Source organism: Cervus canadensis, chromosome 12 (genome assembly GCF_019320065.1).
Source record: "Cervus canadensis isolate Bull #8, Minnesota chromosome 12, ASM1932006v1, whole genome shotgun sequence".
Lineage (NCBI taxonomy): Eukaryota > Metazoa > Chordata > Mammalia > Artiodactyla > Cervidae > Cervus > Cervus canadensis.
In genome coordinates, this window is record NC_057397.1 from 17,052,848 (window position 1) to 17,077,508 (window position 24,661).

Here is a 24,661-nt window from a genome sequence, read left to right on the forward strand (position 1 = left end):
CCAGGAAATGGTGATGGACAGGGAAGCCTGGAGTGCTGCAGTCCATGGGGTCTCAAAGAGTTGGACATGACTGAGTGCCTGAACTGAACTGAACTGAAAGAAATAATTAGGAGAATAAATGCTAAAGCTCTGTCCTTATAGTGAAGAAACTCAGTTCAGTTCCCAGACTCTCAGAGATCCTCATGGCCCTGGTTTGAGAACCATCACTCTGGTCAGAGCGATGGCAGTTGTGGCAGTTTTAAGACCTGACTATGTCTTCTTTCACATACTATCAAGAGGGAGAGTCTAGTTCTCTCTTTGGCTTGAAATGGGGCAGGAATTTATGACTGCTTTGACAAATAAAATGTGGAAGAAGTGGCCCTAAGTCCTTTATAGGACTAGGTTAGAAACAGTCACGCAGCTTCAGCCTGGTTCTCTCTTAGGACATGAGCTTTTGGATGGAGACGCTGACCATGCTGTAGAGACCACATGGAGTGAGTGAAGCCTGAGGACCCTAGCTGATGCCACATAGAACTGAGATATTTGAGGCTTCTCTTTTGAGTTGGCCCAAATTATTTATTCATGAACTATGTAGATGGTTGTTTTATTTACATGTCACATTTAAGCAGTTTGCTTCCCAGGTGGCGCTAGTGGTAAAGAACCCGCAGGACAATGCAGGAGACAAGAGATGCAGGATCAATTCCTGGGTCAGGAAGGTGTCCTGGAGTAGGAAATGGCAACCCACTCCAGTATTCTTGCCTGGAGAATCCCATGGACAGAGAGCCTGACGGGCTACAGTCCATGAGGTCGCAAAGAGTTGGACACGACTGAGGCAACTTAGCACATTGCAAGATAACAGATAATCTTAACAATAGCCAGTGCCACAGATGACATGCTGGAATGTGAGTTATCATTCACAGAATTGAATTGGTGTGAAGGTAGCATCTTATGTTTTGATTCAAACTACCACTTATACAATGCATTATACATAGAGTTACTTCACAAATGTTTGTTGAATGAACTGATGAACAAATGAGCAAAGAATCTCTGGGAGAGATCTTTCTCAGCAGAATCACACTTGGGGTTGTAACTGACCACATTTCTAATTGAAGTCACTCATAGGATGAGGTTGTTAAAAATCTGTGCAGTCTAAGTTAAAGGAATAAATGTTTTTCTTATCTCCAGTAATGATTTGATCATAAGGAAAGCTGACAGCTTTGGGGAGGCAATTTAAGGGGAATTGACAAGCTGAAGGGAGGCAAAGATCAGGTTGATGCTTGAAAACCCATTTCAGGAAAGGGTGAGCAATATTTATTTAGTCTGAAGAATAGAGGGGAAACAGAGTTGTTTTAAATTCTTGAAGGAAGTGACAGATTTCTTTTCTGTTATCCAACAGCTGGATGAGAACAAACAGGCTAATGCTATAAAATACCAGCTGGTCAACTCTTTTAGTAAAGGAACTGATGTAAATACTTAAGGCTTTAAAGCCCTGTGGTCTCTGTTGCAAAAACCCAACCTGCCTTTGCGGAACAAAAAGCAGACAATATGTAGACAAGTGAGTATAGCTGTATTCCAATAAAACTTTATTCACAAAAACAAGCTTTGATGGGGCCAGGTTTGACTCTTGCCAATAGTCTTTCAATTCTTGCTATAAAGAAATGGTCTTTTTTTTTTTTTTTCCTAGGTAAGTCCAAGCCACCCAATACCTAGAGCCATCATAGACTTCAGAACTAATTGTCTTAGAGAAGAGTGATGTTTCCTTAGTATGTTTAAAATAGGCTAGATGTACAGATTGGACAAAAATACTCTCTCTCAATGGTATGTGCATATACATATATATCTCAAAGGGCTTGTATTGAGGATATATAAAGAACTCTTACAACACAATAATAATAATAATAAAATGCCCTTTACTCTCCATGGGTAGAAGTTATGAACAGACACTTCACAAAAGATATTATGATGGCAAATAAATATCAGAAAAGATACTCTATCTAATTTGTCTTCAGAGAAATGCAAACTTAACCATATAAATCACCACTGTACTCGTTAAAGTGGCTGAAATTAAAAAGACTGACAGTGTGTGTGAGCTTAGTCACTCAGTTGTGTCCGAATCTTTGCTATCCCATAGACTGTAGCCTGTCAGGCTCCTCTGTCCTTGGAATTTTCCAGACAATAATATTGGAGTGGGTTGCCATTTCCTCCTCCAGGGGATCTTCCCAACCCAGAGATTGAAGCTGGGTCTCCTGCATTGCAGGCAGATTCTTTACTGTCTGAGCCCTATCAAGTGTAAATAAGAATGTGAGCAAGCAGAGCTCTTGGGCTTTGTTGGTCAAAGTATGAAATATTGTTGCTTTGAAGATGTTTTTGGCATTTCTTATCAAATCAATGTTCACATGTCATCAACCAATAGATCCTATTCCTAGGTATTTATCCAAGAGAAATTAAAACCTGTCCCCAAAACGTTGTTGCTGTTCAGTCAGTAAGTCATGTCCAACTTTTTGTGACCCTATGGACTGTAGCACGTCAGGCTTCCCTGTCCTTCAATATCTTTCAGAGTTTGTTCAGATTCAAGTCCAGTAAGTCAGTGATGCTATCTAACCATCTCATCCTCTGCTTCCTGCTTCTCCTGCCTTCAATCTTTCCCACAAAAAGACTTGTACACAAATGTTCAGAGCAGCTTTATGCATAATAGCCCTCCAATGGAGTAATCCAAATTCCTGTTAACAAATGAATGGATGAAGAAATGGTAGTATAGCCATGCAATGGTGAATATTACTCACAATGAAAACGAATAAACCATTGATATTCTCTACAGCATGAAAGAATCTCAAAATATGTTGAGGAATGGAATTCAGACACAAAATACTTAGAGCTCTAGAACAGGAAACAATTATTTATAATGACATCCCACGTTAGTGGAAAGCAGATGAGTGGTTGCCTGGGGCTTGGGCTGGGACTGATGGACTTTAAATGGCTACAAGGGAACTTTCTAGTATCATGGACATGTTTTATAATGTGATTGTGGTGGTGCTTTCATGACTGTATAAATTTGCCGATGCTCACCAAACTGTGCCATGTTTTTAACAGGTTCTCAGTAGGGCCTGACTCTTTGCGGCCCCAAGGACTATAGTCTGCCAGGCTCCTCTGTTCATGAGATTTCCCTGGGAAGAATACTGGAGTGGGTTGCCATGTCCTCCTCCAGGGGGCCTTCCCAACCCAGGGATTAAACCTGCATCTCTTGTGTTTCCTGCATTGGCAGGTGGATTCTTTACCACCAGTGCCACCTGGGAAGTCCTATTATATGCACAGTTTTCCCCAATAAATTAATTTTCAAAAAGTAGGGCAAATGGCCATCCTTCGGGGACCTAGTAATAATAATAATGATACTGAAAGTGAAAGTCTCTCAGTCATATCTGACTCTTTGCAACCACATGGACTATACAGTCCATGGAATTCTCGAAGCCAGAATACTGTAGTGGGTAGCCTTTCCTTCTCCAGGGGATCTTCCCAACCCAGGTCTCCCAAACCCACATCTCCTGCATTGCAGGTGGCTTCTTTACCATCTGAGCTACTAGGGAAGCCTAAGAATACTGGAGCGGGTAGCCTATCTCTTCTCCAGTGGATTTTCCAGACCCAGGAATCGAACTGGGATCTCCAGAATTGCAGGTGGATTCTTTACCAGCTGAGCTATCAGGGAAGCCCAACAAAGATATTAATAGCTAATATTTATTGAAAGCTCACACTGTCCCTGATATTGTGCCAGGTGCTTTGATTATCTGTGCTAGTTCTAGAACTATCTTTTGAAGTAGCAGTAGTGTTGTCTCCATATTCCAGAAGGAAAACCCAAGCCTTAGAGAGATTTAATGACTTTCTCAAGGGTATGCCCTAGCTATTTGCAGAGGTGGGGTCTTAAACCAGATCTTTCAGATCCTCAAACTTCAGCTTTATTTGTTAGAACATAGAACCATGTTCCAAAAAAGTTTCTCCTAATTTGAAGTTCTAGGAATATAGGGAAAATCAGCTGAACTGATTTTGAGTTAGCAGATAAGAATCAGATATCTGTTGCCTCATCCGAGCATATGTCTGAGCTATTTGGAGAGTAGCACCACTGCTGACCATCTAGATTATTTGGAAAGATAATCTGGAACACCATTTGAAGCACGTGAATGTCAACTCTTGGGTTGAAAAATAAAATGTGGTTGTATTTAGTGTTAAGACTCATCTGGCCAAGATCTCATGGAGCATTTCTGAGGAGGTCTGGCGCACTGTTGATACACTGGTTCCTATTTTTATCCAAAAATAATTTGGCTGTTTTTCTTTTTCCTGCTAATAATTTCTGGACTTTTACATAGCATGGGGTGTTTATTAGATTACAGTGCTTAAGTTCACAGTTGGTTAAGAAGACATGGTGATGAATCAAGCCAATCAGGGTAAGAATTATGGCTCACAAGGCAGGGATCCTCTTCTCTTTGCTCTGCCACAGACTCTGGCAGCTCACTCTCTGATCTCAGCTTCCTTATGTGAAAAATGAAGTAACGGACATTTAATTACTTTTCAAGCTTTCATAAGGATCTAATTTATGAATCTGTTAATAAACATACCATTTCCACAGGCTCATTGGCAAAGATGGAACTGTGTTATCCAGATTTACTGTAGCATCAAATTACCTCCAATATCAGTGGCCTCAGTACGAATTTTATTTCTTGTGTATGGGGCTGTGGGTCAGGTTTGGTCTATGGACTGGGTCTTGTCTGCATTTCAGTTTCAGGAGCCCTCCATATGTCTCTCATTCCCAGACCCAGGCTGAAGCAGCAGTAGACACTTGGACATCCACTTCTCATTGTGAATACAGGAACGGGAGAGACAGATGGGAAATACACAAGCTCTGACCTCCTATCACTTCCCACTTGTAGCTCACTGGGCAAAGCAAGTCATGCGGCCAAGCTCAGATCATGGAGGCTGGCCATCATGCCCTGATATGGTGTTGGGAGCACGAACGTCTCCTGACTAATAATGCAATCTGCAGTGAGTGAAACCGCAGAGACTTTAAGAAAATTTTAGGTAGCTGGATCTAAGAGTCGAAGACTCCTCTCTCTCATTTACTCAGAGACTGATTTACTAACTTCCAGTTTCCTTATTTTCTCATCTTCTCCCTGGGTTCACTGGCTATTAAGAGTAGACTTAAAGTCTCTTTTAGACTCGGAAGTCAAACTGTAGGTCCTTTGAGGGCTTTCGGCATTACTAATCATTCACACAATTTAATGATTCAAATATTTTTAATAACACTGACTTGTAACATTAGTAATCTATTGTGATCTTGATGGTGTTAGGAAAACATTTACACGGAGGATGTATTTTCTGAGGGGGGGTCAGTCCTATGATATATCTTGCTCTCATACCCACTGTGACATTCTTTTTGACCACATTGGTTCATGACTGTCAAAGAGGTAAAATGAGGAGTCCTGCACTGAATAAATTACTCCATCCTCACTGACCCTTTAGCTTTCCTCTATGTAGGAAGAATTCACAGGCTGGAGATGACTGAATCCTGCCTTGGGACAGTCAGTTATTTTGTCTGTTGTATTCGTTGAGTCAGGTTTCAGTCATCGTAGCATGAAAGCGTCCATAGACAATAAGTAACTGGACAAATTTGACTGTGTTCCAACAGCAATTTGTTTACAAAAACAGGTGGTTGGCCAGATGTGCCCCATGGGCTGTAGTTTACAGATCTCTGCTCTAAATGGCAGCTCCTTGGTAAAAACCGATCTTGTTCTGATGGGGACTGATGTTACAACAGAGGTTGCTGGGTTTCCAACAAATCTCTCTTTTCTGGAAACTTGATGGTGTGTTTTTCTTGGAAAATCAAGTCTTTCATTTGGTCATGTAACCCCTTACTATGTGATGTGTGTGAGAGTGTGTGTGTGTACATTTAAAAAAATTTTGGGGGCTGCACTAAAATACAGTTGAAATATAACATTGCATAATTTTAAGGTGTTATGCAACTTAAGGTATAATGGTTTGATGTATGTGTATATTACAAAGTGATTACTGAAATAAGTAAGTTAATACATTTTTCAAACAGAGAGTAGTAGGGTAGGGTAAAACTTAAAGAATAAGGATGCTTTTCATGAGTGGACTGAGGGAGAGAGAAGGTTTCTCCCACTATGTAGCTTTATCCCCACTGTCATTGATTGGAAAAAATCTGTGAACTGAGATGTAATATGGTATGCTTACCTTTTCACAGAAAAATCACTTAAGCTAGAACCAGAGCCCAGATAACTTGTCTTTGTTTCAGAGTTTCTGTACCACCCATGGCTTCTCAAAAATAAATTATCCCTGGAGAACCAGAGTTTTGACTCAGTTGGATACCACTTATTTTACTGTCCATCTTATATTTTCTTTAGAGTAACTTTTTAAAAACTTAAATAGAAACATGATAGAAGAAAAATTGATCTTACTACTTTAAATGGAAGATGAGTATCAATACTGATCCATACTTATTTAAAATACACTTCAAAACTTTACAGGAGAGGAATAGCATTGATCTAGGCACCACTTCGAATCACCTCCTGAGTGGGTCATACGTGAGCGCACGGAACAGCCTTTCTGCAGACCTCGCCCGTCAGAAGCAGTCTGTGGAGAGACGCTGCAGGTTCCATGACTCACCTTCCTCCATCTCAGGTTAACTGACAAAGCTATGGCCTCCAAAAATTGAATGCAAATTACATACAAATGAACCAAGCCTTGACTCTGAGGAAAAAAAAACAACAAAACAATCAACAACAAAAAAACAACCCTTATGAAGCATTTGCCCTTATTTCTTCTCTCCATAAACGTAAATGACGTTTATGGAGCAGCCTTGAGGAAAGAAAAGATCAATGAATCCTTTTATTCCCAACTCTGGTGTTTGCAGCGTATTTTGATCACCTGCAAGTGTGTAAGCCCCTCTAGTAAGTGACAAGTGCAGCAGGTCCTTGTCCTTGAGGATTATGTTTGAGGCCGGATTTGGGGGTTATAAACCAGCTGAACCCATGGTACTTGCTGACAGCAAACCCCTAAGCTTTGAGTGACCAGCTTGCTGCTGAACCTCACACTGGAGGTAAGGGCACCTTTGCAGGTGGACAGCCTTTTAAAAAAAATTTACTTTCTCTAACATTTCACTTGACACAGTAGTCTCTAAGATCACCCATGTTCAATGACAAATGGTCCTTCTTCTTATGGCTGAGTAGTATTCAGTGTATATATTATACATACATTGCTGCTGCTGCTGCTGCTAAGTCGCTTCAGTCGTGTCCGACTCTGTGCGACCCCATAGATGGCAGCCCACCAGGCTCCTCCGTCCCTGGGATTCTCCAGACAAGAACACTGGAGTGGGTTGCCATTTCCTTCTCCAATGCATGCATTCACGCTAAGTCGCTTCAGTGGTGTCCAACTCTGTGCAACCCCATGGACAGCAGCCCACCAGGCTCCTCTGTCCACAGGATTCTCTAGGCAAGAATACTGGAGTGGACTGCCATTTCCTTCTCCAATATATATACACTACATCTTCTTTATCCATTCGTATGTGAATGGACATACAGATTGCTTCCATATCTTGGCAATTGTAAATAATACTGCTATGAACATTAGGGTGCACATATCTTTCTTTTCAATTAGTGCTTTTTTTCTGGATACATACCCAGGAATGGAATTTTACTGGGTAGTTCTACTTTCAGTTTTTTGGGTTTTTTTTTGAGAAACCTCCATAATGTTTTCCACAGTGGCAGCACCAATTTATATCCCCACCAACAGTGTACAAAGCTTCCCTTTTCTCCACATGCTCACCAATATTTGTTATTTGTGTTCATTTTGATCATAGCCATTCTTACAGGTGTGAGGTGACATCGCCTTGTGGCTGTGATTTGCATTTCCCTGATGATTAGCGATGTTGAGCATCTTCTCGTGTACCCTTTGCAGACAAGATTTCTTTTTTAATTCTCATTTCACCAATGAGGGTCAAAGAACTTGAGCCATTTTCCTGGGGTCACACGTTTGGAAAGGAGAGGGAAGAGAGGAAAATGGTGAGAATGCCGGCGTGAAGGGCATGGTTTTCCTTTGCTTGAGAGAGGCAAGTGGAGAGGGTCTAAAGAGGCAAGAGGGGCAGTAGCTGATCAAACCCAGCCTCCTCTTGGGTCTTGTGTTAGAAAATTGGGAGGGTGTGTTTCTCAGCTGATGCCGATTTCTGTGTAACTGCTAGAGTGAGGGAGGGAAAAAGGAAGCCCGGTTTCTAATTTTGTCTTTGTGGCATTTTACTAAAAAGCCCCTCAAGGTGGCCGGAAGCTGGAAGCCCTCGAGGCTTGAAGCTCTGGAGTAGCATGCAAAGAAAGGCGCTGGGCTGGGGGTGGGGCGCCCGGATCTGAGGCACCACACAGCTTCTCATCTGGGTTTTGGCTCTCAGCAGCTATTAAGGTGTTTTCTCTCCTGCTCCTCATTTGCATCCTGTCATACCCATATGGCATGATTTTATTTATCTCTTGAAGGGGAATGACTGATGTAGAACGAGGGGAAGCCAGAAGCCTGGACTTTCTGAACCTTCCTTCTGTCCTTCCCATCCTCCCAGCCTCAATCTTTCCTTCCTCTCGTCTTTGCCTCCCTCCCTCCTGCCGTCTTGACTTCTGTAAATGAGGACCTTGCATGAGTGACAGGATTCATTTTTTTTTCAGGTGAATGTTGCCAGGGGGCGTTTGTCTTGTAGAGAGGTTTATCCTGGCAACATTCACAGCCAGGGTGAGTTTAAGCTGTGACCTGCTGCCGTTTCTTCACCATGAAGGAGCATTTGGAATTGACATATATACACTGCTGATACTTTGTAAAAAATAGATAACTAATACTACTCTAAAGCTCAGGGAACAATACTCAGTGCTCTGTGGTGACCTAACTGAGAAAGAAATACAAAAAAGAGAGGATATAGGTACATATAACTGATTTATTTTGCTGTACAGTAGAAGCTAACACAACATTGTACATAAACTGTACTCCGATAATTAATTTTAAAAATGCGTACTGAGGATGATTCTGCTCAGATAGATTAAGGGCTTAGTTTACATGCTGGTTTGCTATTTTTCTGGGATTTACAAAGAGAAAGTGATAAAAGTGAAAGTGTTAGTCACTGGGTTGTGTCCTACTCTTTGCCACCCCTTCGACTATATAGTCCACCACGCTCCTCTGTCCATGGAATTTTCCAGGCAAGAAGACTGGAGCGGGTTGCCGTTTCTTACTCCAGAGGATCTTTGCAACCCAGGGATTGAACCTGAGTCTCTTGGGTCTCCTGTGTTGGCAGGAAGATTCTTTACCACTAGCGCCACCTGGGAAACTCTAACCTCATTGATTTTGCCATTTTAGGTATAAATGTTGCAATCTACACAGTTTCTCAGAGCTCTTCAAGACAGAGTTTGCATCCTATGTTGGGGTTAAGATAACAAATGTTTCAATCTTCCTTTGTTCTTGAAAAGATAATGGGTAATTCACTTATTCATTTATTTATTCTTGGCTTGCTAGCCTATGAGGGTCAAATGCCTGAGAAGTATGAAGTATTAAACAACAACCCCCAAATCAAACAAATAAAAAAGACCTTTAGAAATACAGCTAAAGTAGGATTCGTTGTTCTTTTAAATACTTTAATTCTGTGTTTATCTATTTAGCAAGCACATATTTTAGGTGTGTGATATGCTGGGCACTGGGCTAGATGCCCAGAACCCAGAGTTGGAGATCTGTTCTCTGCTTTGAATCTGTTCAGAGTTAGTTAATTTCACAACTTAGGGGCTACAGCTACACAAGAGCTATGGAAAAGGGCCCAGGAGGATAAATCTTTAGGAAATTTGGGGGTTCCACGAGATATATCATGCAAGATTATATTTGCATGTGCATATTTTTGGGAAGAGGGGTTCATAACTTTAATGGGATTCAAGTATTCATGAAAAAATTTAGAAGCATGGCTCCTATAATTGCAGCAAAACCTTTAGATGACCTACCCACTGAGTTCTACAAGTAAGATCTTCTTTTCTTGCTCAGTGTTGCATTTGGAACCTGGTCTACTGGCTTTTTTGGGCTTCCATGGTGGCTCCAGTGGCAAAGAACCCTCTTGCCAATGCCGGAGAAGCAGGTTCGATCCCTGGATCAGGAAGATACCGAGGAGAAGGAAATGGAAATCCTCTCCGTATTCCTGCTTGCGAAAGCCCACGCCCAGAGAAGCCTGGTGAGCTACAGTCCATGGGGTCACAAAGAGTCAAACCTGACTTACCAACTTAAACAACCACTACCGGCCTGTCAGTCTATCTTCTGAGGGCAAACGTCAGAAGATACTGGGTCAGCATCTTTGTCTTTTTTGTCCTTTGGTGCAGGGCCTTGTATCATGATGTTTTTACATTTTCTATAGTGCTTAGCTCGTATCTTATAGCAAATAGGAGAAATAAAAACTTCATTGATTAATTATGTTCCAACCTTGTTACTCAATTCTCTCAAGCCTTGCTTGTCCCTGATTCTGCTCCATCTCTGGCCTCTGTGAAGTAGCCTGCCTCTCCCAAGGCAGGATGAGAATAAAAAACATTCCTTAACTGGGGTGTGTGCACCACACAAGCTTACTCTCACCCCTAATGCTTTGTTCCTTGACTATCATGTGGAGAGAGGTGTTTGGACACCATATTAATAATAGCTCTTAGTATGTATGTGGCACATTCCATTTTCAAAGGCATTTATAAACATTGAAAGATGAAAGCGTGCACCACCCATCTTGGGAAAAAGGGAATGTTAATCACCACCATGTCTGTTCCTTGGAGAGGGTCACGGAATCTAAGAGCTGGAAGGGATGTCAGAGGTCACTTTTCAACCTCTGGTCCCTAGAGGAATTCTCTTTCCTTGGAGCCCACCAAGGCTGGGGCATCACTCAGAATTTCTTCTTGAGTTCAAGCCAACTCTGCCCTTCTGTAACTTTTCAATTATCTATCTATCTATTTTATTAATTCCTCAATAACCAACCCAAGGTAGTTGATTTTTTAAAATTATTTTTTAATTGGCAGATAATTGCTTTACAATAATGTGTTGGTTTCTGCCTATATGTGTGTGTGTGTGTGTGTGTGTATGTATACATCAACATGAATCAGTCATAGGTATACACATGTCCCCTCTCTCTTGAATCTCTGTCCCACCTCACACCTTACCCCATTCCTCTAGTTTGTTGCAGAGCAAGGGATTTGAGCTCTTTGCATCCTCGACCTAGAGCAGATTCCCACTGGTTCTCTGTTTGACACATGGTCATGTATATGTTTCAATGTTACTCTCTCAATTTGTCCCACCCTCCCTTCCCCAATGTGTTCACAAGTCTGTTCTTTATGTCTGCGTCTCCATTGCTGACCTGCTAGTAGGTTCATCAGTACCATCTTTCCAGATTCCATATACATGAATTAATATACAATATTTGTTTTTCCCTTTCTGACTTATTTTACTCTGTATAACAGGCTCTAGGTTCAGTCACCTCATTAGAATTGACTCAAATGTGTTCCTTTTTATGGCTGAGTAGACTTCCATTGTATATATGTACCACAGCTACTTTAGGAAGTTGATCTTATTGTTCCCATTTTATAAATGAGGAAACAGTCTTTGAAGAGCTGAGTTCCCCACCATCTCACAGCTGGTGAGGAACAGAGCTGGGCTTTACACTCTCTCTGACTCTAACAACTTTATTCCTTTGAGTTGGTTTCTTATTTCTGAGCTTTGTAATTACTGCCAAAAAACAGAAAGAATTTAAGAAATTAATCTCTGCAACTAGATCATGGGTAACTGTATTATTCTATAGGACTTCATTTTTCTTACCATAGATAACCAGTGAGTTTGCCCACTGGTAAGATAACCAGTAAGACTATCTATAGGAGAGATATTAGCAGCATCATAGCTGAACTTTGCATTCAGATTTAATACATTTTTTTGTGCAAATAATATTGAGGTATAATAACAGCGACCAGCTGTGTGGTTTTAGATTAGTCCATTTGCTGTCTCTGAGCCCACATTTGCACAGAGGGTAATGTTACCTGCTTATCTTTACAAGAGGACTGTTATGGACTTGTAATATGGAGCATATGAGAAATATATAAAAAATAATAAAGTCACATAAATGTGGCAATGGCATCAACCACAGCAATGATAAGGAAAGCTTTGTTGTGTTGATTGCCATCCTGGCATTCTTCATACTTTGTCCTCATGAGAACCCTGTGGTCCATTATCTCTAGTTTGCAGATGTGGAAACTTTGAGATATTATCATTATTATCATCATTATATAATTACCAAACACATGCAAAAAAAATCACGACTTTCACTCAGTTTTCTGAGAGATGGCAGAGTGAGAGAGTTGGGGATTCAGAGATACCACTTCTCTGGCTAAGAAAACCAGCCTTCCAGTTAAGTCTAACTCAGCTTGTGCTGGGAACTTCTGTACAAAATTAGATTCACAAGGAACTCTTTCTTTTCTTTTTAACATTTTAATTGAAGTATAACTGCTTTGCAATATTGTGTTAGATTCTGCTGTACAATGAAGTGAATCATCTATCTGTGTATATACATCCCCTCCCTCTTGAGCCTTCCTCCCACCCACCCGCATCCCTCCCATCTCGGTCACAGAACACTGAGCTGAGTTCCCTGCACCATGCAGCAGCTTCCTGCTAGCCACCTATTTCATATACAGGATTGTATATATGTCAGTGCTACCCTCTCAGTTCCGTCCAGCCCTCCCTTCCCCTGTCATGTCCTCAAGTCTGTTCTCTGACTGCATCTCTAGCCCTGTCCTGCAAATAGCTTCATCAATATCATTATATACATATATACACCCCCATTCCAACCCTCTAGGTCATGACAGAGGGCCAAGCTGGCCTTCCTGTGTTATATAGCAACTTCTCAACAGCTATACACTTTACACTTGGTAGCCTATACATGTCACTGCTCCTTCATCCATTTGTCCCACTCTTTCCTTCCCTCACTGTGTCCACAAGTCCATTCTCTGTATCTGTGTCTCTCCATCTTTTTTATTATTGTTTTAAAGGAGTCTTGTAAAGTGGAACTTGCTCTTCTCATCAAACATTCTGCATAAACTATGATCCAAGGAAATATCCAGGTTCTTCTAGAATGGACCCTCTAGGGATGCCTGGATTGAATTAAAGCAGCTGATTTTGAAACCATGTGACCAGAATTTGGACAACTCTATTGTCTCATCCTCTGTGCTGTGTTGAAGAAACCAAGATAATGACATTTTCCCAAGGCTGGGGCTGGGTGAGTCTTAATTTGTGAGTGCTTGTAAGTGGCTTTGAAGCTGGTGGAGGTTACTTAAGTGCTAAATATTATTATTATTTATTGTGGTTTTAAGCACTGTTTCCCCTTCCCATTGTCAGGCTACAAAACAATACTGGGGCCTGATAAAAGAGCCTCTGAAGTATCCAAACGTCAATAAATTAGGTAACTTTGGCCTGAGTTCTGTGATGGTATCTGAAAACCTAGCATTGGTTTTGCAGCATTTTTGTGTGGGTTGGTGGTTGCCTCATTTGCCTGTAAACTTGCCGGCAGCAGGCCCTGACACTCGTTTGGCCCTCACAGGTGATGCCAGCACTCTTTGGACAGACCTGGGCTGCTGACATCATGCTTTGCTGAGTGCTCTTTGAGATGCAGATTAGGTCCTGGAGGGCCCCTGGTCCTTTCATCATGATGCTTAATAGAAGAGAATTAACATTCGTTGAGCCACACACCTCCTGTGTGCCAGACACTTTTATGAACGTGATCTCACTTATTCTCACAACAATCTAGTGGAGCAGGTCCGAATGGTTTCATTTTACAGATGAGGAAACGGAGGTTCATAGAAACTGAAATAATTTGCCCTTGATCACGTAACGAGTTAAAGAGGCTTAACTAGAATTGAAATTCAGGACTGTCTGGCTCCAAAGGCCATGCTCTTTTATTGAACTACAAGCAACAAGTTCTCCTTTACCCTCAACTGCCTGGTCAAGAGTCCCCATTCCCTGCTAAAAGTCTCTCCAGCGTCTTTCCAATGCTTTCAATGGAATAAAAGCCACACTTCTACAATGTGTGCTCAGTTGCTCAGTCGTGTCCGACTCTTTGTGACCCTGTGGACTGTAGCCTGCCAGGCTCCTCTGTCCATGGAATTTTCCAGGCAAGAATACTGGAGTGGGTTGTCATTTCCTCCTCCAGGGGATCTTGCTGATCCAGAGATCGAACCCACTTCTCCTGTGTCTCCTACATTGGCAGGCGAGTTCTTTTACCACTGAGTCACCTAAGAAGTCCTAGACTTCTACTACAACCCAGCGAAATCTGCCCCTGGCTTTCTCTCCAGCTTTACTCAACCCCATGCTTTTTAGTTTCATTACTTAAACATGCCAAAACTTCCCATCTCTGTTTTTGCACATACAGCCTGCAAAAGCGTATCTTTCCCTTTTTCTCCAGCTAACTCTTCCTAAGCCTTTACATGTTATTTTCCTGGGGATATTGTCTCTGAAAATACTGACCAACAGTTCTCCAAGTATTGTCCTTAGTCCAGAAAAGAGTAGCATCACCTAGGAACTTATGAGAAATGCGGATTTCAGGGATCACCCCACACATCCTAAATCAAAAAGGCATGTCTGAAAACTCCCAGGGTTTCTCGACCTGGTCACTACTGACATTTTAGGGTGTTTAGCAGCGTGCTAGCTTTTGCCTATTCAAGGTCAATACTCCTGATCACGTCCTCACCTCCCTCCAAGTTGCAACAATCAAAAACGTCTTCAGATATTGTCTAATGTCCCCTTGGGAGAAGGGGGGCAAAATTGCTCCTGATTGAAAAATCACTTCCTTAGACTGAAGTATGCCTCCCTGTGAGACACTCCTATGGCATGTTGAGGTTAATTAGTTAGTAACTTACTGGAATCATTTGTTTAAGGCATGTTTCTGCTGTCATAAACTAGCAGGTAACACGGGACAGTATACTCAGCTGGTTCTCAGGAAATACAGCTGTTCTATGAATTGATGTGGTGAATTTGGACCATTACCTCCTCAAGCCCAACTCTTGAACTGAGGAGGAGACAGGACTTGGGGGCTAAAGTGGGATCACAGGCAAGTAGGATCCTTGAGATTCTTCACAATTTAAAGGTTAAGTCTCTTCCATTAGAACCCTGGAGCAAAGGGAATCTTTCATGCTCAGTTCAACAGGATCTAAGCACTGTTTTTTAAAATTTTAGTGGCAGAGCATCTGATTAAATGCAGGAGAAATAAAAAGGAGTCATTTTAGGATGATGCAGTCTGTCCTGACCAAGATAGGCTCAGATAGGCCGCTGTTACCGAAAGAGAAACAAAACCTCCCTCTGCCTGCAGGAGCACTAAGGAGCCTGACGGCCAGGAGACCTGACTCAGCTCGCCTTCTAGGAGCTGGCCTTTGTGTTGATGGTACAGTCACATCAAAGATGAGGGGGGGAGGGAGGTTCCGGCACTCCCGCTGCCTTATACATCATCAGCCTGAGAAGTCATTTCTAGATCCAGGGTAAAGGACTGCAGCAGAACCGAATAGGATTCTTGCGTGAATTCCTTTTCTAAATGAATGCTCAGAGACTTTCCTGGTGGTCCAGCGGTTTAGACTTGCCTTTCAATGTAAGGGGTATGGGTTTGATCCCTGGTCGGGGAGCTAAGATTCTACATGTTTCGTGACCAAAAATCCGAAACATAAACACAGAAGCAGTACTTCACTGGTGGTCTAGTGGTCAAGAATCTGCCTTGAAATGCAGGGGACACCGATTTGATCCCCGGTCTGGGAAAATCCCGCAGGCCACAGAGCAACTAAACCCATGTACCACAACTACTCAGGTCTGAGGGGCCCAGAGCCAGTTCTCTGCAACAAGAGAAGCCACTGCAACTAGAGAAACATCATGCTCAGCAACGAGGACCCAGCACAGCCATGAAAAACAAAAATGTTTAAAAAATCTTAAAATAAAAAAAATAGTAATAAATAAACAAAACCAGAAGCAATATTGTAACACATGTAGTGAAGACTTTAAAAAGGGTCCACACAAAAAAGTCATAGAAAGAATGTAAATAGATGCTCATTGTCATCATCCTTGCTCCATATGAAGTGGCTGTGGACCTGGGACACTTGATTACCAACATAAACATCTCTCCTTCCGAGGGGGCACATTGCTTCTGGGAATGAAGCCCACCCAGCTGCATAGAAGATAATGCAGTCATCTGGCTCATATCAGGCTTCATGTAATCTACATGAGTGTTACAACCTGAGAGTTACAGTCAAGGTATGGGAAGGTGTAGATGGAAGAGGCAATTCTTTTCAAGTTTATATATATATGTATATATATATATATATTTTTTTTTTCCTCAAAGAAAACTTTAATTTTTTTATTGAAGACTTTTTTTTTTTTTTTTTAGCAATTCAGCCTTTATTAAGGTCAGGTCCAAGGTTATTTGGAGCTGGTGTACTTGGTCATGGATTTGGTGCCCTTGGACACAGTGTGCGTGGCCACCTCCCTAGGCAGCCACAGACGCACAGCTGTCTGGACCTCCCGGTTCATGATGCGCATGGCCTTGGAGGAGATGCCGATGACGGGATGCACCTGCTTCTGCACCTTGTAGGTGTACACTGAATAGGTTTCTTTACGCCGGCTGTGCCTTTTGGACTTCTTGTCCCCAGGACTCCAGCCCCTCTGGCCCCCCAGACTGCTGCGGCTGTCCAGGCTCAGCACTCATCCTCCTGCTCCTCCTTCTTGAAGAAATTTTGAAAAGAGGAAGGAAACTGGAAAAAAGCAGGACTTTTTTCTCTTCAAAGTGTTAATTTCTGCTTCATTTTTTGTCACCAGACTCTACCAATAAGTTTCTTTCATACTTTTTCACTTAATGTTATCTTTTAAGCCTGTTTCCAAGCTTTGCAAAATTGCATCCACTTCAAAGTGACCCCAGTATTCAATTTCAATTCATTCCCAAATGTAAAGTCATCAAAACGCCCCAAACATAGAAAGAGAAATACAATATTCTAGCCACTCAGAAAGCACAAACTAAAGTGTTCATTTAAATCTAAAGACTGAGGTCACAGCTTGTTTGACACTAGATCTCTAAAAATTCAATAATTACGAGTTTACTGATCTGCAGTGTGTAATAAGGGCTTCCCAGGTGGCTCAGTGGTAAAGAATCTGCCTGCAGTGCAGGTTGGAGAAGGGAATGGCAACCTATTCTAGTTTTCTTGCCTGGGGAACCCTATGGACAGAGGGGCTGGTGGGCTATAGTCCATGGGATCGCAAAAGAGTTGGACACGACTTAGCCACTAAACAACAATGGCAAATATGTAATAAACTGCATAAAACCAAAGCTACAGCATAATTTCACACACCTTTATTATAGTCTATACGCCAAATTGATTGAAACAATCCCATTGTTAGCATTTGCTGTCCTAACTATGCAATATACATCTTATATCTAAGAATTTTTGTTTCCCTGAAGTTAAGAGCATTGCCGGTTAGAAATTCAATGATTGGTTCAAAAAGTATGACTGTATCTAACCTTGATACAATTTCCAAAGGAACTACCTTCCAAATTGTACTTCCATTTGTGATGTTTGAGTGCATTTATTTCATTTACTTTCATTAATATCAGGTGAACCTACACCTCGGTGTTTCCATTTCTCGGATGACGGATCAGATTGAAGGGGACAAGTCAGTGTGAGTCTTTGGTTTGAGGTAGATACTTGTGAACAGGCACAGCCTGTTCATCTTTCATCCTGCACACCTCCAACATCAAGGACATCAGTTCGCTTTGATTAGAGTTAAGGTGTTTTTCTGCCAGAGACTCTTCAGGCTTCCAGTCGTGAAATCTGTTTTAATAACTGGTGTCATGAATGCTTTCCTTCCCATCCCACCCTTGAAATAAATTCAAATTCCCATAAGAACCAGATCTCTTCTTGGAGGAGTTAAAGATAATTTGTCAGCATGTATGTTTCTTACAGAACCAAATTACCAAAGGGGGCTGTAACCTGGTTTCAAATACTTTTGGGTGTCTTTCCTCAGAGCTACTTTTCATCACTGCAATTAGAGCAGGGGAGACTGGCTTTCAAACCCAAGTGTCCTTATCCAGTCAGAAAACGGTGGAGAAAACACTCCCCCACAGGGGAATCGCTTCCGTCCCTCCCTTGTCTTTTCTCCCGCCTCCATCCTTCACTCCTCACTTCCTCCCTTTCTTCTTTTTTTCTCTCTGTCCCCTCTTTTCTCCTTCCTCCCTCCCTCACTCTTTCTTTCCCTTGGCTTTTGTTTAATCTCTGGTGAATTATACATACATAGGAATTCATTAGGATAATCAAAACTACAATATCACTGTTAAAAAACCATGGCTTATTAACTGGTTAGGGTAACCTCCCAATTAACTGGACTGAATAAGGAATGTAACTTGCGGTAAATTAAAAATTTTAACTAATTAGGGATATTTCCGGGTTTTTTTGTTCTTCAACTCTTGTTGAAACTCTTGTTTTGCCCTATGATATATCTTTGCTTTCATTTCTCAAGAGTTTTCCCATTATGGTGATATTTTCTTAGAGGAAAAAAACTTCTCAGATCTTTATTCTACACAGGGATCTTGCATAGGACTGAAGATGTGTTATTAGACTAGGTCTCACTTCTGTAGCCTCAAGGGCATACTCTGGAAACTGTTGTTACTAAACTGATTTTATTTCCCTATTGTCATGGAGACTGGCTAGCAACACAACACGTCTATTTCTTCCACTTTCTGGACACACAACCTACATCTCCCAGCTTCTCTTGTATTAAGTGTGGTCATGTGTCTGAACTCTAACCAATGGAGTGTGGTCAAAGTGAAATGTTTCACTTCCTGGTCCAGCACATAAGGATCTCTCATGGTCCCTTCCATGTTCTTTCCTGGTGACCTGCTTGGTGCAGACATAGACAAGCTGTTAACCTTCAACAGGGAGCCCTATGTTGAAGATGACAGAGCAATGAGAAGGAGGAACCTATTTGCTAGAATCAGGACCAGGACTATGGCTGATCAGTGCCACCCATTTTGGCTTTGACATGTGTGAAAATTTCTACTGTTTGGGGCAATATAAAATTTTGAAATTTGTTTGTAAGAGCAGAGCATTGTTTATAAGAGCTTTATAAGAGTATAATGATACTTTCAGTAATGTTATTATTAATAACAGTAAAGTCAAAACCCAAATTTCAATTAACTCATGTTTATAATGAGTTGATTCCCAGGGAATTAAAGTTTTCTGACAATTGTTGCCTAGAGTTGTCTCCCAGATTGTAGAATCAGTCAGCGCCCATGCAGGGGAGGAGATTGAGGTTCAGCAGGTGGGATCAAGTGATTTCAAAATTCTTATGGCATTTCCCAAGCCTTTCCCAGCCAGGGAACTGATGCCTGGGAAAGAGAGGAATGAATATGATCTCCATTTTTGACCTTTATCTCTGTCAAAATATGAACTCTCAGTATCACATTTAAATAATTTAAACTGTTGTGTACAAGACATGTCTAAAGAACAGAAAAACTAATATTGGCTTTTAGATAATATCCATGAAGTACATTGAGATCCTGGCTAAAATGCAGTGTCCTGTGTCTGATTTAAAAAAAAAAATGTTCTGGAAGAAGGGACAGCCTTTAAGTAGAGAATTGCAATGTAAGAGGCTCAATTCCCCTTCTTCTCATGGACTGCACATGATGGTCTCTAGGTATATCTGCAGTGTATGTATGAATCATCCCTTTGACATTTGGGGGTACAGTTTTGGGGTTTGGGTTAACAATAGAGTCAGCTACCAATTTCTGTCTTTTAATGTAGGGATTTTGTTGGGGTGGGTAGAAGGCAAGGATCCAGAGATTTTAAAAAGACAAATAAACTTTGCTCTATTTCTTTGAACAAAAAAACTTGACAGAGCAAGGAATGACTTCCTAAATGCACAAAGGAGATTCTCCCACAAATTATTGCTCAATGGCTCTGTTTGTTTGTTTTTTTTTTTTAATCTGGGCTGATGAGGTGTTCTCTACCCTGGGTGAGTTACTGCTTTTGTCTTTGTGGCTTGATTCTCTCATGGCTCTGAAAACATTCGTGCCTTTCATAAATACTATTGACTGAAGATTGTTTATCATGGAGCTCATAAATATACCTTTTTCTTTTTCTTCAGTCTTCTGGTTCTTCTTGATGTTTTTGATTTCCCATCATCCATCTGAGCCTTTACATTAAGATGAATTTACACATATATATACATATATACACACATATATTTCATAGATGTATTTCTTTATCAAAGGAGCCCTGAACTGGGTTAGGAGGCCTTGATTCAAATCATTGTCACTAACTAAACTTGTGATGGGTCCGAGTAATTCCCCATCTGCATGCTGAGAGTTGGGAAAGAGTGGGAGACTGTGATCTCCATGAGGTGCCTACACAGTGCCCAGGAAGTGGGGTTTCCATAGCATGTGTCCCAGGTGCAACATTCTGTGATCAAGGGATGTAACCGGCCACTTATTGCACCCTCCTCCCTAAATCTTTGTTATCCATTTCTTTCTCCTTACTCTTGCTCTTGTTATCTTGGAGAGATCATTCGGTGGTGGAGTCAGGATGATGGATATGCCAGAGAACCTGAACTGTGAGCTCCTCAGGAAATGCCCAGATTGTGGACCATTCATTACATCGTTAGGCAACCATTGAGCATCTAAGATTTGCCTGATACTATGCTTAGCTGTTGTTTTTGTTTAGTCATTACGTGGTGTCCAACCCTTTTGTGACCCCATGGACTATTGCCCACCAGGCTCCTCTGCCCATAGCATTGCATCCAGGCAGCAATACTGGAGTGGGTTGTCATGCCCTTCTCCAGGGGATTTTCCTGTCCCAGGGATCAGATCCACGTCTCATGCATTGGCAGGTGGATTCTTTACCACTGAGCCCCACTGCACTAAGTACAGTGCTTTTTCAATCTATTTTTTAACTGTGCTATTTTCCTAATTACACAAACAACACAGGGTCATCGAGTCTTTTCTGAAGGTACCAAAAAAGACATAATAAGAGGAAATCACTTACAGTTTCACTTTCTAGAGTTTGCCACTATTGGTAGTTGAATGTGTATCTTTTCCAGGGTTTTTGCTATGTAAAAGCACACTTTACAAAAGGGAGAAAATATGAAGTTACATTGTACACCTTGTTTTATAATTTCTTAAAAAATCCATTGATTTCATTTCACTTCCTCTTGGATTCTGGCTGTTGAATTGGAAGAAATGATCTTTTCTGTGTGTGATGTAAATTCATTTCAGGGTGTATGCATCAGAAAGACACTGTAAGAGTCCACTCCAATGGACTGTACTTCCAATTCGGCGACAAAGAGATGAAGGCACAGATGATGCCCCAAAGTTCTTTATTGTGAATGATTTACTGGAAACACTGAGGTCAGGTCAGAATCTCACTGAGTGAGAAGAAAATTACAAGACTGAGCAGATTCAAGAGTGAAACTCATCTGTGTCAGTGTGTGCTGGCCCAAGTAGGACACGTATGCAAACATGCTACCCTTTTACTAAGAGATCATTGTTTCAGATGCAAAATAAACAGCTGAAGGATTTCTCAAAAGTTTTCCTTAAATGAGATAGGAAACAGCCTGCTCATACAAAATAGTCTAGCCCTAATTAGCACATATTATTATTATCATTATCATTATTATTATTTGTAATTAATGTTCCAGGTACCATGTGAATTATCTGATCATGATTTTATTTTAAAAGTTCTATATCATAGAAACTTTTGCTCCCATTTAGTGTTGAGGAAAGTCAAGCTCATAAAGATTAGAGGATTTACACCCAAATCAAATAACTAGCTGGTAAATAACCAGTCCCTGGGGCAAGTTAAAGCTGCCTGACTTTAAATCTGGAACTCTAAGACTACCATACGCTGCTGCCTCTCCCATGTGAAAAGGACACAAGCTATATTGAGTGAATAAATGAATCAACTTATCTTACAGATGGATCTTAATAAATGTTAATTGACTGGGAACCATGATTCTCTCACCAAATTTGATTCTCTACATCAAATGAGACAGTGAATTACATGTAATGAACTTGCTGGCCAAGCTACGTTTCCAAGTTTTTGAGACTGGCCAAGGTCTCCTGGGGATAACCATGAGACTGAGGGGAAAAATACCCTGGAGGCAATACACCCTCAGCACAGCACTTCCTCTTTGAGTTAATATCGTGGCATCAAGCCATGGAGTCCTCCACTCCCGTCATTGCTGCCCAGCACTCGGTTGAAACTAAGACACAAGGATTTGGTGCAAGCCTGCTGCTCAGGGCTTCTTGACTCTGCCTCTATCTCTGGACCCATATACTTAACTTGAAAATGAGACTTGGTTGAACGACGGCAGAATAGGGGTTTTCTAGGATTCTTTGCCTTCTTTTGACTCCTAATAGCGACAATAAAGAAGCAGAGATTGTCATCCTAAGTGAAGTAAGTCAGACAGAGAAAGACAAATAACATATGCTATTACTCATATGCGGAATCAAACTTAAAAAATGACATTTGGGTTGACCAAATAGTTCATTCGGGTTTTTCTGTAACATGTTACGAAAAAACCTGAACAAACTTTTTGGCCAACTCAATACAAATGAACTTATTTAGAAAGCAGAAAGAGACTTACAGATATTGAAAACAAGCTTACCCTTACCAGAGGGGAAATGTCGGGGGGAGGGATAAATCAGGAGCTTGGGGCTAACACACACACACTGCTGTATATAAGACAGATAACCAACAAGGACCTACTGTCAGCACAGGGAGCTTGCTCAGTATTCTGCGATAACCAATATGAGAAAAGACTCTGAGGAAGAATGAATGGATATGGATGTATATAACTGGGTCATTTTGCTGGACCCCTGAAATCAGCACAAAGTAGGACATCAATTATACTCAAAAAAAAAAAAAAAAAGAGAGAATATGAGTAAAGATTTCAAAGAAACTAAGAGATTGCCAGTGATCTACCTTATTATTATTTTTTTTAATATCTGAATTGTGTTGCATTTAAGGGCATTTCTTTTTCTTTTTTTTTTTTATTATTATTTTTTTTCCAGTGGGTTTGTTATACATTGATATGAATCAGCCATGGATTTACCTTATAACAGTCAAACATGGTGATGTCTGGGTTAAGAAGGGGAAGGAATTCTATATTTTGACCTTGAAAAGAATAACAATTATACAAAAAGCAACTGCCAACATTCCAAAAGTCCCATTCCATGAGCTTTTCAATGAGTCACATTGAGAATAGGGTCATGGAAGGATCTTAGGAGAGAGGAGACATAGCCCCTGGAGATCAATTCAACTAACTCTGCAGAAGAATATAAAAGAGAAACCAAGCCAAAAAGCCATTTCTATCATCCACAAGCTTCCTGGTCAACTAAGACAGAGGATGCATTTCTGTTTACTCAATAACCACCATAATGCCTTACTCATGTAGCTGTAATACTCTAAAGGAATAAAAGGCTTCAGTGTGATGAATACGGTTGAAGGACCCATAAAGACATTTAAAACTTTGTGCTGTGTTTGAACCTCTGGCTTTAACTTGTCAGGTAAAGCTGTGAGGTTCGTTTGAGTCCCTTTCTAGGAAGCATTGTTAGGGACATGAAATGTGAAGAGTGTGAGATCATTCCTTAGTTCTAACAGCCAGAAGCTGTGCTTTTTTTTAGAGGGTGTCTGAGGAAGCTAATCCAACCCCCAGTTATATCTGTAGGCTTTGTAGACAATAAACGCATGATAGTAGTCAGCCCGCCTCCTAATCAGCAGGAGGATGAAGCCTGGTGATGCCAGCCTCTGCGTGACTCCGTGATGTAACTGTCCTGAAGACTCTCAGGCTCTGGTGCGGGAAGCATGCAACCCAGGCCTACCCAGGCATGAGTCTCACTGAGCCCCTGAGATGACTGCCTCTGAGCCCGGAGATTCCTGGATCACATGGTCTTTAGCACCACTGAGACTTTCTGGAAAACCTATGGGAGACAAGACACTTTCAGGTATTGGCCATTGTGATGATTCTAGAGAACTGGGCACATCTAGGAACATGAGGGCCTGCTTCTCCTCAATTTATTCTTTTTCTCCACAAACAGGTGGGAGGATACTCTACTCCAAGTTCATCTCTGGGTACCCTCCAGTCTGTGTCCTGACCTCGCATGTTCACTCTTCTGATGGTGGCTTAACTGATCATCTTCTCTGGGGATCAAAACTTTACAGTAACAATAGCTGACTTTCCTTGACTATTTCCCAGGAGCTCTCTGAAGGTCTTTACATGCTTTATCACATTTAACTCTACAAGGAAGATTTTTTTTTTCTTTAGGACAAACGAGACACAAGGAGCCTAAATAACTTGCCAAGGTCACAAAGTTTGTGAGTCCTAGAGCTAAGATATGAACCTAGATCAATCTGAATTCACAATCTTAACCTGTACTCTATGCTGAATAACTCTGATAGTGAATCTTCAGGAAGTTATTCAAGGATTTAAGGCTTCATCTGTGCATTCCCTTGGACACAAGGAGATCAAACAAGTCCATCCTAAAGGAAATCAGTCCTGAATATTCACTGGAAGGATTGATGCTGAAGCTGAAACTCCAGTACTTTAGCCACCTGATGGGAAGAACTGACTCACTGGAAAAGAC

General features: G+C 41.3%; 1 long non-coding RNA gene across 2 annotated transcripts; it reads left to right on the forward strand.

Annotated features, from left to right (window-relative positions):
* On the forward strand, nucleotides 1–24,647 carry LOC122451513. 2 transcript variants are annotated; one of them, XR_006272424.1, is made up of 4 exons: nucleotides 1–1,534; nucleotides 10,033–10,216; nucleotides 13,050–13,276; nucleotides 17,639–24,647. It is a non-coding gene; the product is annotated as an uncharacterized LOC122451513 (long non-coding RNA). The 2 variants fall into 2 exon arrangements; XR_006272423.1 differs by lacking the exon at nucleotides 1–1,534 and having other exon boundaries at nucleotides 9,217–10,216.
* Nucleotides 24,648–24,661: the final 14 nt, after the last annotated feature.